This window comes from Bombina bombina, chromosome 6 (genome assembly GCF_027579735.1).
Source record: "Bombina bombina isolate aBomBom1 chromosome 6, aBomBom1.pri, whole genome shotgun sequence".
In the NCBI taxonomy this organism is placed as follows: Eukaryota; Metazoa; Chordata; class Amphibia; order Anura; family Bombinatoridae; genus Bombina; species Bombina bombina.
Genome location: NC_069504.1, coordinates 838,882,265 through 838,897,301, shown reverse-complemented (window position 1 = coordinate 838,897,301; position 15,037 = coordinate 838,882,265). Strand labels below are relative to the sequence as shown.

The 15,037-nt window shown below is 43.1% G+C and overlaps 1 protein-coding gene across 5 annotated transcripts in view; it reads left to right on the top strand.

The window, feature by feature from the left end:
* GMCL1 (germ cell-less 1, spermatogenesis associated) overlaps nt 1-15,037 on the top strand; it is a 509,303-nt gene that overhangs the window by 410,794 nt on the left and 83,472 nt on the right. The gene's annotated exons all lie outside the window — the stretch shown is intronic.

The following is a 15,037-nucleotide window of genomic DNA, read 5'->3' as shown; positions in this document are numbered from 1 at the left end:
TGGCTATTCATTAAACTGAATTGTGGGTGTGGTGAGGGGTGTATTTTAGGCATTTTGAGGTTTGGGAAACTTTGCCCCTCCTGGTAGGATTGTATATCCCATACGTCACTAGCTCATGGACTCTTGCCAATATGATAGAAATGAATTTATCAGGTAAGTTCTTACATAAATTATGTTTTTTCAACCTCATCTACTATGTTACTATGTAATGTACAGGGTAGGCTATTATAAACCTAACCTTTTTAGTAGTCACTATTTGTTTTTTAATTTGCTATAATAATTAATTGTAGTTAAAATACTTATGTACAAGGTTTTTGTAACATTACATCATTTATTTCATGTTTTTTTGTTTTTTTTCCCAGTGATGTCTAATCACCTGCTATTCTTCAAAATTAGCAATTGTAGCACAGCTGTAGTTTGAATCGAGTTTTTCATGTAAAGACGTAAGGGTTTTGAATACAAAACATCATGGAATAGCAAAGCTTATGTTTGCCTGTGTGTGTGTATAAACCCTTGTATTCCTCTGCATTTGTTTATAGAGTGAGAATTTGTCCCCTAACTTTAAAGGGACATGCATCTCTCTTTAAACAGACTGTAAAACCTGTGTTGACTTGGCTCATACGCACATATTGTCTCATTCATTCACGTTGCATCTTTATGAAACGTGCTAGAAGGCTTAGCGCTAGATTATCTAACATTCGCTAGATCAGATGACAAAAACCATGTTGACACTCACAGGGACTGCCCTCATTGAATACACACACAAAAAAGTATGATCCCGGAGAGTTGAAAAAATTACCAGGGAGCAGAGGAAGCACTTAAAATTCTAAATACTTCAGCCAATACAAAGCAAATTACTCTTCTTTAGCATCTTACAATCGCCTCTATTTTCGTATACATGTGTTTTTTCTATGAGGGTAATGTGTTTGGCATATTTTCAAACAATTTTGTCACTAAGATAAAATAGTGAGAACTGCAGGTGGAAATAGCTCGAGAAAGGGTTTTCAAAGTCTTAGGCGCTGGGCCTCTCCTCTTGTAAAATTTACAAGACAGTGACCCCCCCATAATAGTTGTTAAAATTTTCTTTAAAGAGAAAAAATAAAGTACTTATTTGTAGTTTTAATTTGGGGAATTTACATCAGATACGGGGTTCACATACAGCTCTCAAGAGCTGATTCTGCTCAACCAAAAGAGCGCTTCACTCCCTTTTCAGTTTGCATTCAGTTTGCTGATTCTGCTCAACCAAAAGAGTGCTCCACTCCCGTTTCAGTTTGCATTTTGTGTGCTGTCTTGATCAGTAACTTGCGTTTAACACAGGAGTTTGACCTCAGTGCCTTTCTTCCACCTACATCCCACCCTTTGCCTTATTCCAGCACAAAATGACAAGTGTCATTATCGACTCTTAAAATTGTTCTGTTTTGCCAAAGTCAGCGGGTGCGTGCATTCTCCATAGTATAGTGTGAGGTGTCACTGCTCCCCACTGGTTTAGAGATTACGCCAGACTAGAGAGAGAATGTTGAGCTCCGCCCCAAGTTAAACGCAGTAGCAGAGGTGGGAAAACTATTGTTATAATAAGATAATCAATTGTACCACTTTCTTCTGATACACTTTGTTGAAACTTTCAGTAACACTGAGGTTGATTATAATGTTAAACAACTGTCACTTTGTTGCGATTTTGTTAATGGGACATAATAGAATTCTATTGTCAATATTTTTATAAATATATATTTCTCCAACATAGGTGTGTCCGGTCCACGGCGTCATCCTTACTTGTGGGACATTCTCCCCCCCAACAGGAAATGGCAAAGAGCCCAGCAAAGCTGGTCACATGATCCCTCCTAGGCTCCGCCTACCCCAGTCATTCTCTTTGCCGTTGTACAGGCAACATCTCCACGGAGATGGCTTAGAGTTTTTTAGTGTTTAACTGTAGTTTTTTTATTCAATCAAGAGTTTGTTATTTTAAAATAGTGCTGGTATGTACTATTTACTCTGAAACAGAAAAGAGATGAAGATTTCTGTTTGTAAGAGGAAAATGATTTTAGCAACCGTTACTAAAATCCATGGCTGTTCCACACAGGACTGTTGAGAGGAATTAACTTCAGTTGGGGGAACAGTGAGCAGTCTTTTGCTGCTTGAGGTATGACACATTCTAACAAGACGATGTAATGCTGGAAGCTGTCATTTTCCCTATGGGATCCGGTAAGCCATTTTTATTCAGACAGTAAATAAGGGCTTCACAAGGGCTTATTAAGACTGTAGACATTTTCTGGGCTAAATCGATTCATATATACACATATTTAGCCTTGAGGAATCATTTAATCTGGGTATTTTTGTAAAATAATATCGGCAGGCACTGTTTTAGACACCTTATTCTCTAGGGGCTTTCCCTAATCATAAGCAGAGCCTCATTTTCGCGCCGGTATTGCGCACTTGTTTTTGAGAAGCATGACATGCAGTCGCATGTGTGAGGAGCTCTGATACATAGAAAAGACTTTCTGAAGGCGTCATTTGGTATCGTATTCCCATTTGGGCTTGGTTGGGTCTCAGCAAAGCAGATACCAGGGACTGTAAAGGGGTTAAAGATAAAAACGGCTCCGGTTCCGTTATTTTAAGGGTTAAAGCTTCCAAATTTGGTGTGCAATACTTTTAAGGCTTTAAGACACTGTGGTGAAATTTTGGTGAATTTTGAACAATTCCTTCATACTTTTTCGCAATTGCAGTAATAAAGTGTGTTCAGTTTAAAATTTAAAGTGACAGTAACGGTTTTATTTTAAAACGTTTTTTGTACTTTGTTATCAAGTTTATGCCTGTTTAACATGTCTGAACTACCAGGTAGACTGTGTTCTGAATGTGGGGAAGCCAAGGTTCCTTCTCATTTAAATAGATGTGATTTATGTGACACTGTAAATGATGCCCAAGATGATTCCTCAAGTGAGGGGAGTAAGCATGGTACTGCATCATTCCCTCCTTCGTCTACACCAGTCTTGCCCACTCAGGAGGCCCCTAGTACATCTAGCGCGCCAATACTCCTTACTATGCAACAATTAACGGCTGTAATGGATAATTCTATCAAAAACATTTTAGCCAAAATGCCCACTTATCAGCGCAAGCGCGACTGCTCTGTTTTAGATACTGAAGAGCATGGGGACGCTGATGATAATGGTTCTGAAATGCCCCTACACCAGTCTGAGGGGGCCAGGGAGGTTTTGTCTGAGGGAGAAATTTCAGATTCAGGGAAAATTTCTCAACAAGCTGAACCCGATGTGATTACATTTAAATTTAAGTTGGAACATCTCCGCGCTCTGCTTAAGGAGGTATTATCCACTCTGGATGATTGTGAGAATTTGATCATCCCAGAGAAACTATGTAAAATGGACAAGTTCCTAGAGGTCCCGGGGCTCCCAGAAGCTTTTCCTATACCCAAGCGGGTGGCGGACATTGTAAATAAAGAATGGGAAAGGCCCGGTATACCTTTCGTCCCTCCCCCCATATTTAAAAAATTGTTTCCTATGGTCGACCCCAGAAAGGACTTATGGCAGACAGTCCCCAAGGTCGAGGGAGCGGTTTCTACTTTAAACAAACGCACCACTATACCCATAGAAGATAGTTGTGCTTTCAAAGATCCTATGGATAAAAAATTAGAAGGTTTGCTTAAAAAGATGTTTGTTCAGCAAGGTTACCTTCTACAACCAATTTCATGCATTGTCCCTGTCACTACAGCCGCGTGTTTCTGGTTCGATGAGCTAGTATAGGCGATCGATAGTGATTCTCCTCCTTATGAGGAGATTATGGACAGAATCCGTGCTCTCAAATTGGCCAATTCTTTCACCCTAGACGCCACTTTGCAATTGGCTAGGTTAGCGGCGAAAAATTCTGGGTTTGCTATTGTGGCGCGCAGAGCGCTTTGGTTGAAATCTTGGTCAGCGGATGCGTCTTCCAAGAACAAACTACTTAACATTCCTTTCAAGGGGAAAACGCTGTTTGGCCCTGACTTGAAAGAGATTATCTCTGATATCACTGGGGGTAAGGGCCACGCCCTTCCTCAGGATAGGTCTTTCAAGGCCAAAAATAAACCTAATTTTCGTCCCTTTCGTAGAAACGGACCAGCCCCAAGTGCTACGTCCTCTAAGCAAGAGGGTAATACTTCTCAAGCCAAGCCAGCCTGGAGACCAATGCAAGGCTGGAACAAGGGAAAGCAGGCCAAGAAACCTGCCACTGCTACCAAGACAGCATGAAATGTTGGCCCCCGATCCGGGACCGGATCTGGTGGGGGGCAGACTCTCTCTCTTTGCTCAGGCTTGGGCAAGAGATGTTCTGGATCCTTGGGCACTAGAAATAGTCTCCCAAGGTTATCTTCTGGAATTCAAGGGGCTTCCCCCAAGGGGGAGGTTCCACAGGTCTCAATTGTCTTCAGACCATATAAAGAGACAGGCATTCTTACATTGTGTAGAAGACCTGTTAAAAATGGGAGTGATTCATCCTGTTCCATTAGGAGAACAAGGGATGGGGTTCTACTCCAATCTGTTCATAGTTCCCAAAAAAGAGGGAACGTTCAGACCAATCTTAGATCTCAAGATCTTAAACAAGTTTCTCAAGGTTCCTTCGTTCAAAATGGAAACCATTCGAACAATTCTTCCTTCCATCCAGGAAGGTCAGTTCATGACCACGGTGGATTTAAAGGATGCGTATCTACATATTCCTATCCACAAGGAACATCATCGGTTCCTAAGGTTCGCATTCCTGGACAAGCATTACCAGTTCGTGGCGCTTCCTTTCGGATTAGCCACTGCTCCAAGGATTTTCACAAAGGTACTAGGGTCCCTTCTAGCGGTACTAAGACCAAGGGGCATTGCAGTAGTTCCTTACTTGGACGACATTCTGATTCAAGCGTCGTCCCTTCCTCAAGCAAAGGCTCACACGGACATAGTCCTGGCCTTTCTCAGATCTCACGGATGGAAAGTGAACGTGGAAAAGAGTTCTCTATCTCCGTCGACAAGGGTTCCCTTCTTGGGAACAATAATAGACTCCTTAGAAATGAGGATTTTTCTGACAGAGGCCAGAAAAACAAAACTTCTAAACTCTTGTCAAACACTTCATTCCGTTCCTCTTCCTTCCATAGCGCAGTGCATGGAAGTAATAGGTTTGATGGTAGCGGCAATGGACATAGTTCCTTTTGCGCGCATTCATCTAAGACCATTACAACTGTGCATGCTCAGTCAGTGGAATGGGGACTATACAGACTTGTCTCCGAAGATACAAGTAAATCAGAGGACCAGAGACTCACTCCGTTGGTGGCTGTCCCTGGACAACCTGTCACAAGGGATGACCTTCCGCAGACCAGAGTGGGTCATTGTCACGACCGACGCCAGTCTGATGGGCTGGGGCGCGGTCTGGGGACCCCTGAAAGCTCAGGGTCTTTGGTCTCGGGAAGAATCTCTTCTACCGATAAATATTCTGGAACTGAGAGCGATATTCAATGCTCTCAAGGCTTGGCCTCAGCTAGCAAAGGCCAAGTTCATACGGTTTCAATCAGACAACATGACGACTGTTGCGTACATCAACCATCAGGGGGGAACAAGGAGTTCCCTGGCGATGGAAGAAGTGACCAAAATCATTCAATGGGCGGAGACTCACTCCTGCCACCTATCTGCAATCCACATCCCAGGAGTGGAAAATTGGGAAGCGGATTTTCTGAGTCGTCAGACATTACATCCGGGGGAGTGGGAACTCCATCCGGAAATCTTTGCCCAAATTACTCAACTGTGGGGCATTCCAGACATGGATCTGATGGCCTCTCGTCAGAACTTCAAGGTTCCTTGCTACGGGTCCAGATCCAGGGATCCCAAGGCGACTCTAGTAGATGCACTAGTAGCACCTTGGACCTTCAAACTAGCTTATGTATTCCCGCCGTTTCCTCTCATCCCCAGGCTGGTAGCCAGGATCAATCAAGAGAGGGCGTCGGTGATCTTGATAGCTCCTGCGTGGCCACGCAGGACTTGGTATGCAGATCTGGTGAATATGTCATCGGCTCCACCATGGAAGCTACCTTTGAGACGAGACCTTCTTGTTCAAGGTCCGTTCGAACATCCGAATCTGATCTCACTCCAGCTGACTGCTTGGAGATTGAACGCTTGATCTTATCAAAACGAGGGTTCTCAGATTCTGTTATTGATACTCTTGTTCAGGCCAGAAAGCCTGTAACTAGAAAAATTTACCACAAAATATGGAAAAAATATATCTGTTGGTGTGAATCTAAAGGATTCCCTTGGGACAAGGTAAAGATTCCTAAGATTCTATCCTTTCTTCAAGAAGGATTGGAGAAAGGATTATCTGCAAGTTCCTTGAAGGGACAGATTTCTGCCTTGTCTGTGTTACTTCACAAAAAGCTGGCAGCTGTGCCAGATGTTCAAGCCTTTGTTCAGGCTCTGGTTAGAATCAAGCCTGTTTACAAACCTTTGACTCCTCCTTGGAGTCTCAACTTAGTTCTTTCAGTTCTTCAGGGGGTTCCGTTTGAACCCTTACATTCCGTTGATATTAAGTTATTATCTTGGAAAGTTTTGTTTTTGGTTGCAATTTCTTCTGCTAGAAGAGTTTCAGAATTATCTGCTCTGCAGTGTTCTCCTCCTTATCTGGTGTTCCATGCAGATAAGGTGGTTTTACGTACTAAACCTGGTTTTCTTCCAAAAGTTGTTTCTAACAAAAACATTAACCAGGAGATAGTCGTACCTTCTTTGTGTCCGAAACCAGTTTCGAAGAAGGAACGTTTGTTGCACAATTTGGATGTTGTTCGCGCTCTAAAATTCTATTTAGATGCTACAAAGGATTTTAGACAAACATCTTCCTTGTTTGTTGTTTATTCTGGTAAAAGGAGAGGTCAAAAAGCAACTTCTACCTCTCTCTCTTTTTGGATTAAAAGCATCATCAGATTGGCTTATGTGACTGCCGGACGGCAGCCTCCTGAAAGAATCACAGCTCATTCCACTAGGGCTTTGGCTTCCACATGGGCCTTCAAGAACGAGGCTTCTGTTGATCAGATATGTAGGGCAGCGACTTGGTCTTCACTGCACACTTTTACCAAATTTTACAAGTTTGATACTTTTGCTTCTTCTGAGGCTATTTTTGGGAGAAAGGTTTTGCAAGCCGTGATGCCTTCCATTTAGGTGACCTGATTTGCTCCCTCCCTTCATCCGTGTCCTAAAGCTTTGGTATTGGTTCCCACAAGTAAGGATGACGCCGTGGACCGGACACACCTATGTTGGAGAAAACAGAATTTATGTTTACCTGATAAATTACTTTCTCCAACGGTGTGTCCGGTCCACGGCCCGCCCTGGTTTTTTAATCAGGTCTGATAATTTATTTTCTTTAACTACAGTCACCACGGTATCATATGGTTTCTCCTATGCAAATATTCCTCCTTAACGTCGGTCGAATGACTGGGGTAGGCGGAGCCTAGGAGGGATCATGTGACCAGCTTTGCTGGGCTCTTTGCCATTTCCTGTTGGGGGGGAGAATGTCCCACAAGTAAGGATGACGCCGTGGACCGGACACACCGTTGGAGAAAGTAATTTATCAGGTAAACATAAATTCTGTTTTTTTCTATCAGGTATACGGAAAAACAGCAGATAAACGTGTTAAAATATTTTTGCTTGTAAAAAGGTTAAAGGGATATAATAAATAATAATTGTTCCATTAATTCATATGAGAAATAAATATAACCTACTGTAATAAGTAACATATTTAAGTTTCTCAAATGTGTTTCAAATGAACTAAATCAGTGCCTGTTTAGTCAGATGTTACTTTCTATTTAGACTTGAGAGCTTGACTATGCATGCGTACAACTTTATGCGCTCTGCACCTCTCTGTTATGTTTAATTAACAGCTAAGAGTTCACCGGCACTACAATCCAAAAGAGTGCAAAAAACGAATCAACTAAAAATATTTCTATAAGATAAGGTGCTAATCCTCCAAAATAATTAAATTATTCAAACAAGAGAAAGTATGGGGGCTTACAACACTATTCCCTACTAATAAAACATAGCCTTTATAAATAAATTAAAATCATTAACAGAAGGTAATATCACATTTAATCACCCTGCTCACATACCACCCTCCCACTGGGTAAGGTTATATAGTATTGAAAAAAGTAGAGTGAATAAGAAAATAAGCAGAAAAAGTTAAAAACTTTTATTTGATTTTAGCATTGAAAAAGGCCGTGTATGGCCGAATCTTTTCTAACTTGCCTCCAGGGCCGGCCTTAAGGCAAGACGAACATGGTGGCCGCCTAGGGCCCCGCGCTTGTGGCAATTTTAAAAAATATATATTTTTGGCGTCATTTTTTTTAAACCGGCAGCCTGGGAACTCAGGACTTGGAGAGGATGGTGACTGGTGGTGAGGAGTCACATGACTGTGTGGCGTGTGAGAAGCAGAAGAAGCTTCAACATCAAAGCAGGCACAGCCATGAGTAGTAGCAGCAGAGGCCAGGGGCGGAACTACCGGTGGTGATGCTTGCATTGGTCCAACAGGGGGGCCCAACTTCAAGCTGACCTGGGGGCTTCATTTTATTGCTGTGGGCATCATTTATTGCAGTGGGGCTGGTGGCATCATTTGACAAAGTCTTGACCCCTCAGCCGAAACACGTAGAAAGGTAACTAGTTCCAGCACTTGACACTCACGCATTTACTGACCAGTAAGTGTGAACTGAAGGACTCTCAGAACCACCGCCGTCGGAAGCCGGAAGCACTGCAGGAGCAGGCAGAGGTGGACTCTTCTTTCCGAGTGAGCGGTAGGAGTACTGAAGCCATCGGGCTTTCCTTTTTCTCAAACAAGGTAATTTGAATTTACGCGACCCAAGGAGGAGCAGCAGGGATTGGCTCCCTAAAAATCAGACCGTTCCAAGAACAGGGTGACTGTATTAAGTGAGCTCTCCCGTACACGAACATACGAACCGGGTAAGTGATTGCCTTAGATACCGTGGTGTACACTGTAACCAAGGAGGATTCTTTACTATATATCCATTACATTTTCGAATAGACTTTCCTATCCTATGAACTGTAAGATTGGACTGTTTTCTCCAACATTGGTGTGTCCGGTCCACGGCGTCATCCATTACTTGTGGGATATTCTCCTCCCCTACAGGGAAAGGCAAGGAGAGCACACAGCAGAGCTGTCCATATAGCTCCCCCTCTAGCTCCACCCCCCAGTCATTCTCCTTGCCGCTCTGAACAAGTAGCATCTCCTCGGGGATGGTGAGGAGTTTGTGGTGTTAGTTGTAGTTTTTTTATATCTTCTATCAAGAGTTTGTTATTTTAAAATAGTGCTGGCTTGTACTATTTACTCTACAACAGAAAAGTGATGAAGATTTCTGTTAAGAGGAATATGATTTTAGCACAAGTAACTATAATCCATTGCTGTTACCACGCAGGACTGTTGAAACCAGAGAACTTCAGTTGGGGGTAACAGTTTGCAGACTCATCTGCTTCAGGTATGACTAGTCTCCTTCTAACAACACAGGCTAATGCTAGATGACAGTCATTTTTCCCCTCAGGGAAAATGGTAAGCCATTTTTCTTTCACCTCAGCAAAAAAGATAACAGGCTTCCCCTTTTTGATTTTTATGCTGGTAGACACTGTTAGGGGCAAAATCGATTGTTTTTTATTACAATATCATGGCATTTGAACTGTTTTATAAGCTCATATACACTTGGGAACGTTTTTTATTGATCTGGCATGTTTTAGACACCTAAATCTAGTCAGGAAGGCCCCTTCACTCTAGTGTGCTGAGGGAGGAAGCCTCATTTTGGCGCTTCAGCTGTGCAGTTGATTTCAAGGCAGTGCATGCAGTTTTCATGTGAGAGGGTCCTGTGACTCAGAAAGTGACTCCAGAAGGCTTATTTCTGTGGATGATTGACCCCTAAGGAAGGTAAAATGCTGCAGCAATACTGTAGCAGGGATTGTAGTGTATAAAAACGGTTAAATCCAACAATTAGCTCTGGTTTGCTTGTTTTAAGAGCTAGAGTCTCCATATTTGCTGTGCAATACTTTCTAAGCATTAAGACACTGGGGTCCAAATTTCATAAAAATCGGATATTGCCTTCATAGTTTTTTGAACATTCAGAAATAAAGTGTGTAATTTTATTATTTAAAGAGACAGTAACGTTTTTGTTTAAAATCGTTTTTATTGCATTGTTTGCCTGCCTAAATCTGTTTAACATGTCTATGCCATCAGATAACCTATGTTCTGTGTGTGTAGAGACAAATGTGTTCCCCCTTTGAGTGTTTGTGATAATTGTGCCATAGCGTCCAAACAAAATAAGGACAGCTCTGTTACATTTCATAATGTTGCCCAAGATAATTTATCTAATGAAGGTAGTGAGGATAATTCTACATCCTCTCCTTCTGTGTCTACACCAGCTTTGCCCGCGCAGGCGACACCTAGCGCGCCAGTGCTTATTTCTATGCAACAATTAACAGCAGTAGTGGATAATTCTATAGCAAATCTTTTATCCAAACTGCCAGCATTTCAGAGAAAGCGTGATTGTTCAGTTTTAAATACAGATAAAAAAAGGATGAACAATCAGACGCTGACGATGCCTTATCTATTTTACCCTCACATCAGTCGGAATTGGCTGTGAGGGAAGGGCTGTCTGAGGGTGAAATTTCAGACTCAGGAAAAATTTCTCAACAGGCAGAACCTGATATAGTAGCATTTAAATTTAAGCTAGAACATCTCCGCGCTTTGCTTAAGGAGGTATTAGCTACTCTGGATGACTGTGATTCTGTAGTAGTACCAGAGAAGTTGTGCAAATTGGACAAATTTTTAGAGGTCCCAGTGCACAAAGACGCTTTTCCAATACCCAAGAGGGTAGCGAGCATAGTGGATAAGGAGTGGGAGAAGCCAGGTGTACCCTTTGCCCCACCTCCTATATTTAAGAAAATGTTTCCCATAGTAGACCCTAGAAGGGACGCATGGCAGACGGTCCCGAAGGTTGAGGGAGCTGTTTCAACACTAGCGAAGCGCACAACTATTCCTATAGAGGACAGCTGCGCTTTCAAAGATCCTATGGATAAAAATTGGAAGGATTGCTTAAAAAGATTTTTGTTCAACAAGGGTTCATCCTTCAACCAGCTACGTGTGTTATTACTGTCACTTCAGCGGCGTCCTTTTGGTTCGAGGAACTAGAAAGGTCGCTCCAGAAAGAGACTTCCTATGAAGAAGTCATAGACAGAATTCACGCATTAAAGTTAGCTAATTCCTTTATATTGGATGCCGCTTTTCAAATAACGAAATTGGCGGCGAAAAACTCAGGTTTTGCTATAGTAGCGCGGAGGGCGCTTTGGCTAAAATCCTGGTCGGCAGATGTGTCGTCCAAGACTAAGTTACTTAATATTCCTTTCAAGGGTAAGACCCTTTTTGGGCCGGAATTGAAGGAAATTATTTCAGACATCACTGGGGGTGAGGGCCATGCCCTCCCACAGGATAGGCCTTTTAAGGCTAAGAACAAGTCTAATTTTCGTTCCTTTCACAATTTCAGGAACGGACCGGCTAATAACTCCACTGCTGCTAGACAAGAAGGTAACGCGGCCCAGCCCAAACCCGCTTGGAAGCCCATGCAAGGCTGGAACAAGGGTAAACAGACCAAGAAACCTGCTGCTGCTACCAAGACAGCATGAAGGGGTAGCCCCCGATCCGGGACCGGATCTGGTAGGGGGCAGACTATCTCTCTTCGCTCAGGCTTGGGCAAGAGATGTTCCGGATCCCTGGGTACTAGAAATAGTCTCCAAGGGATACCTGCTAGAGTTCAAGGGACTTCCTCCAAAGGGAAGATTCCACCTGTCTCACTTATCTTCAGACCAGATAAAGAAACAAGCATTCTTACATTGTGTAAGAGACCTATCAAAGATGGGAGTGATAAACCCAGTCCCCTCCGGGGAACAAGGTCTAGGTTTTTACTCAAACCTGTTTGTGGTTCCCAAAAAAGAGGGAACTTTCAGGCCAATCCTGGATTTAAAGATATTAAACAATTTCCTCAGAGTTCCATCCTTCACGTGGCTCTTCCATTCGGTTTAGCCACCGCTCCCAGAATTTTCTCAAAGGTGCTAGGGTCCCTTCTAGCGGTCCTAAGGCCGAGGGGCATCGCTGTAGCACCTTATCTAGACGACATCCTAATCCAAGCGTCGTCTCTTTCCAAAGCGAGGGCCCACACAGACATTGTTTTGGCTTTTCTCAGATCTCACGGGTGGAAGGTGAACATAGAAAAGAGTTCACTGTCACCGTCCACAAGGGTTCCGTTTCTGGGAACAATAATAGATTCTATGGAAATGAAGATCTTCCTGACAGAAGTCAGAAAGTTAAAGCTTCTAAACGCTTGTCGAGTTCTTCATTCTATTCCTCAACCCTCCATAGCTCGGTGCATGGAAGTAATAGGACTAATGGTTGCAGCAATGGACGTGGTTCCTTTTGCTCGAATTCATCTAAGACCATTACAGCTGTGCATGCTCAATCAGTGGAATGGGGACTATACAGACTTGTCTCCCCAAATTCAAGTAGACCAGGTAACCAGGGACTCACTTCTCTGGTGGTTGACCCAGGATCACCTGTCTCAGGGAATGAGTTTCCGCAGACCGGAGTGGGTCATTGTCACGACCGACGCCAGCCTCTTGGGGTGGGGCGCGGTCTGGGACTCCCTGAAAGCTCAGGGCCTATGGTCTCGGGAAGAGTCGCTTCTCCCGATAAACATTTTGGAACTAAGAGCAATATTCAATGAGCTCCTGGCTTGACCTCAGCTAGCGAAAGCCAGGTTCATAAGATTTCAGTCGGACAACATAACGACTGTTGCGTACATCAATCATCAGGGGGGAACAAAGAGTTCCCTAGCGATGAAGGAAGTAACCAAGATCATCCAATGGGCAGAGAATCACTCCTGCCATCTATCTGCTATTCACATCCCAGGAGTAGACAACTGGGAGGCGGACTATTTGAGTCGTCAGACTTTCCATCCGGGGGAGTGGAAACTCCACCCGGAGGTCTTTGCTCAGTTAACCCAATTATGGGGCATTCCAGACATGGATCTAATGGCGTCCCGTCAGAACTTCAAGATTCCTTGTTACGGGTCCAGATCCAGGGATCCCAAGGCGATTCTAGTGGATGCATTAGTGGCGCCTTGGTCGTTCAACCTAGCGTATGTGTTTCCACCGTTTCCTCTCCTTCCCAGGCTCATAGCCAGGATCAAACAGGAAAAGGCCTCGGTGATTCTGATAGCTCCTGCGTGGCCACGCAGGACTTGGTATGCAGACCTGGTGAATATGTCATCGGCTCCACCATGGAAGCTACCTTTGAGACAGGATCTTCTAGTACAAGGTCCATTCAAACATCCAAATCTAGTTTCTCTGCAGCTGACTGCTTGGAAATTGAACGCTTGATTTTATCCAAACGTGGGTTTTCGAATTCTGTGATAGATACTCTGGTCCAAGCCAGAAAACCTGTGACTAGAAAGATTTACCATAAAATATGGCGTAAATATATCTGTTGGTGTGAATCCAAGGGATTCTCCTGGAGTAAAATAAAAATTCCAAGGATTCTCTCCTTTCTCCAAGAAGGTTTGGATAAAGGGTTGTCCGCTAGTTCTCTAAAGGGACAGATTTCTGCTTTATCTGTCTTGTTACACAAACGACTGGCAGCTGTGCCAGATGTACAAGCTTTTGTTCAGGCTTTGGTTAGAATCAAGCCTGTTTACAGAACCATGACTCCTCCTTGGAGTCTAAATTTAGTTCTTTCAGTTCTTCAAGGGGTTCCGTTTGAACCTTTACATTCCATAAATATTAAGTTATTATCTTGGAAAGTACTGTTTTTGGGTGCTATTTCTTCTGCTAGAAGAGTTTCTGAATTATCTGATTTGCAGTGTAATCCACCCTATCTGGTTTTCCATTCAGATAAGGTTGTTTTGCGTACTAAGCCTGGTTTTCTTCCAAAAGTTGTTTCCAACAAGAATATTAACCAGGAAATAGTTGTTCCTTCTCTGTGTCCGAAACCAGTTTCAAAGAAGGAACGTTTATTACACTATTTAGATGTTGTTCGTGCTTTAAAGTTCTATTTAGAAGCAACAAAAGATTTTTGACAAACCTCATCTTTGTTTGTCGTTTACTCTGGTAAGAGGAGAGATCAAAAAGCTACTGCTACCTCTCTCTCTTTCTGGCTAAAAAGCATTATCCGATTGGCCTATGAGACTGCCGGACGACAGCCTCCTGACCGAATCACAGCTCACTCTACTAGGGCTGTGGCTTCCACATGGGCCTACAAGAACGAGGCTTATGTTGATCAGATATGTAAGGCAGCGACTTGGTATTCTCTGCACACTTTTGCCAAATTCTACAAATTTGATACTTATGCTTCTTCGGAGGCTATTTTTGGGAGAAAGGTTTTGCAAGCCATGGTGCCTTCCATTTAGGTAACCTGATTTGCTCCCTCCCTTCATCCGTGTCCTAAAGCTTTGGTATTGGTTCCCGCAAGTAATGGATGACGCCGTGGACCGGACACACCAATGTTGGAGAAAACAGAATTTATGCTTACCTGATAAATTACTTTCTCCAACGGTGTGTCCGGTCCACGGCCCGCCCTGGTTTTCCTAATCAGGTTGAATTTTTTTTTGTCTTTATACACTACAGTCACCACGGCACCCTATAGTTTCTCCTTTTTCTGCTAACCGTCGGTCGAATGACTGGGGGGCGGAGCTAGAGGGGGAGCTATATGGACAGCTCTGCTGTGTGCTCTCCTTGCCTTTCCCTGTAGGGGAGGAGAATATCCCACAAGTAATGGATGACGCCGTGGACCGGACACACCGTTGGAGAAAGTAATTTATCAGGTAAGCATAAATTCTGTTTTTGCAACATTTTATAAAACATTGTATACACAAGGTGTAACTATCGACCTATTCTGAAATGAAACTATAACAGCTGCTACAATTTTTGGCCGATACTCCAACTTTTTAGTATTTTAAATATCTTTTTTATATTTTTGCTTATTTTTGCCCTAAATTTTTCAT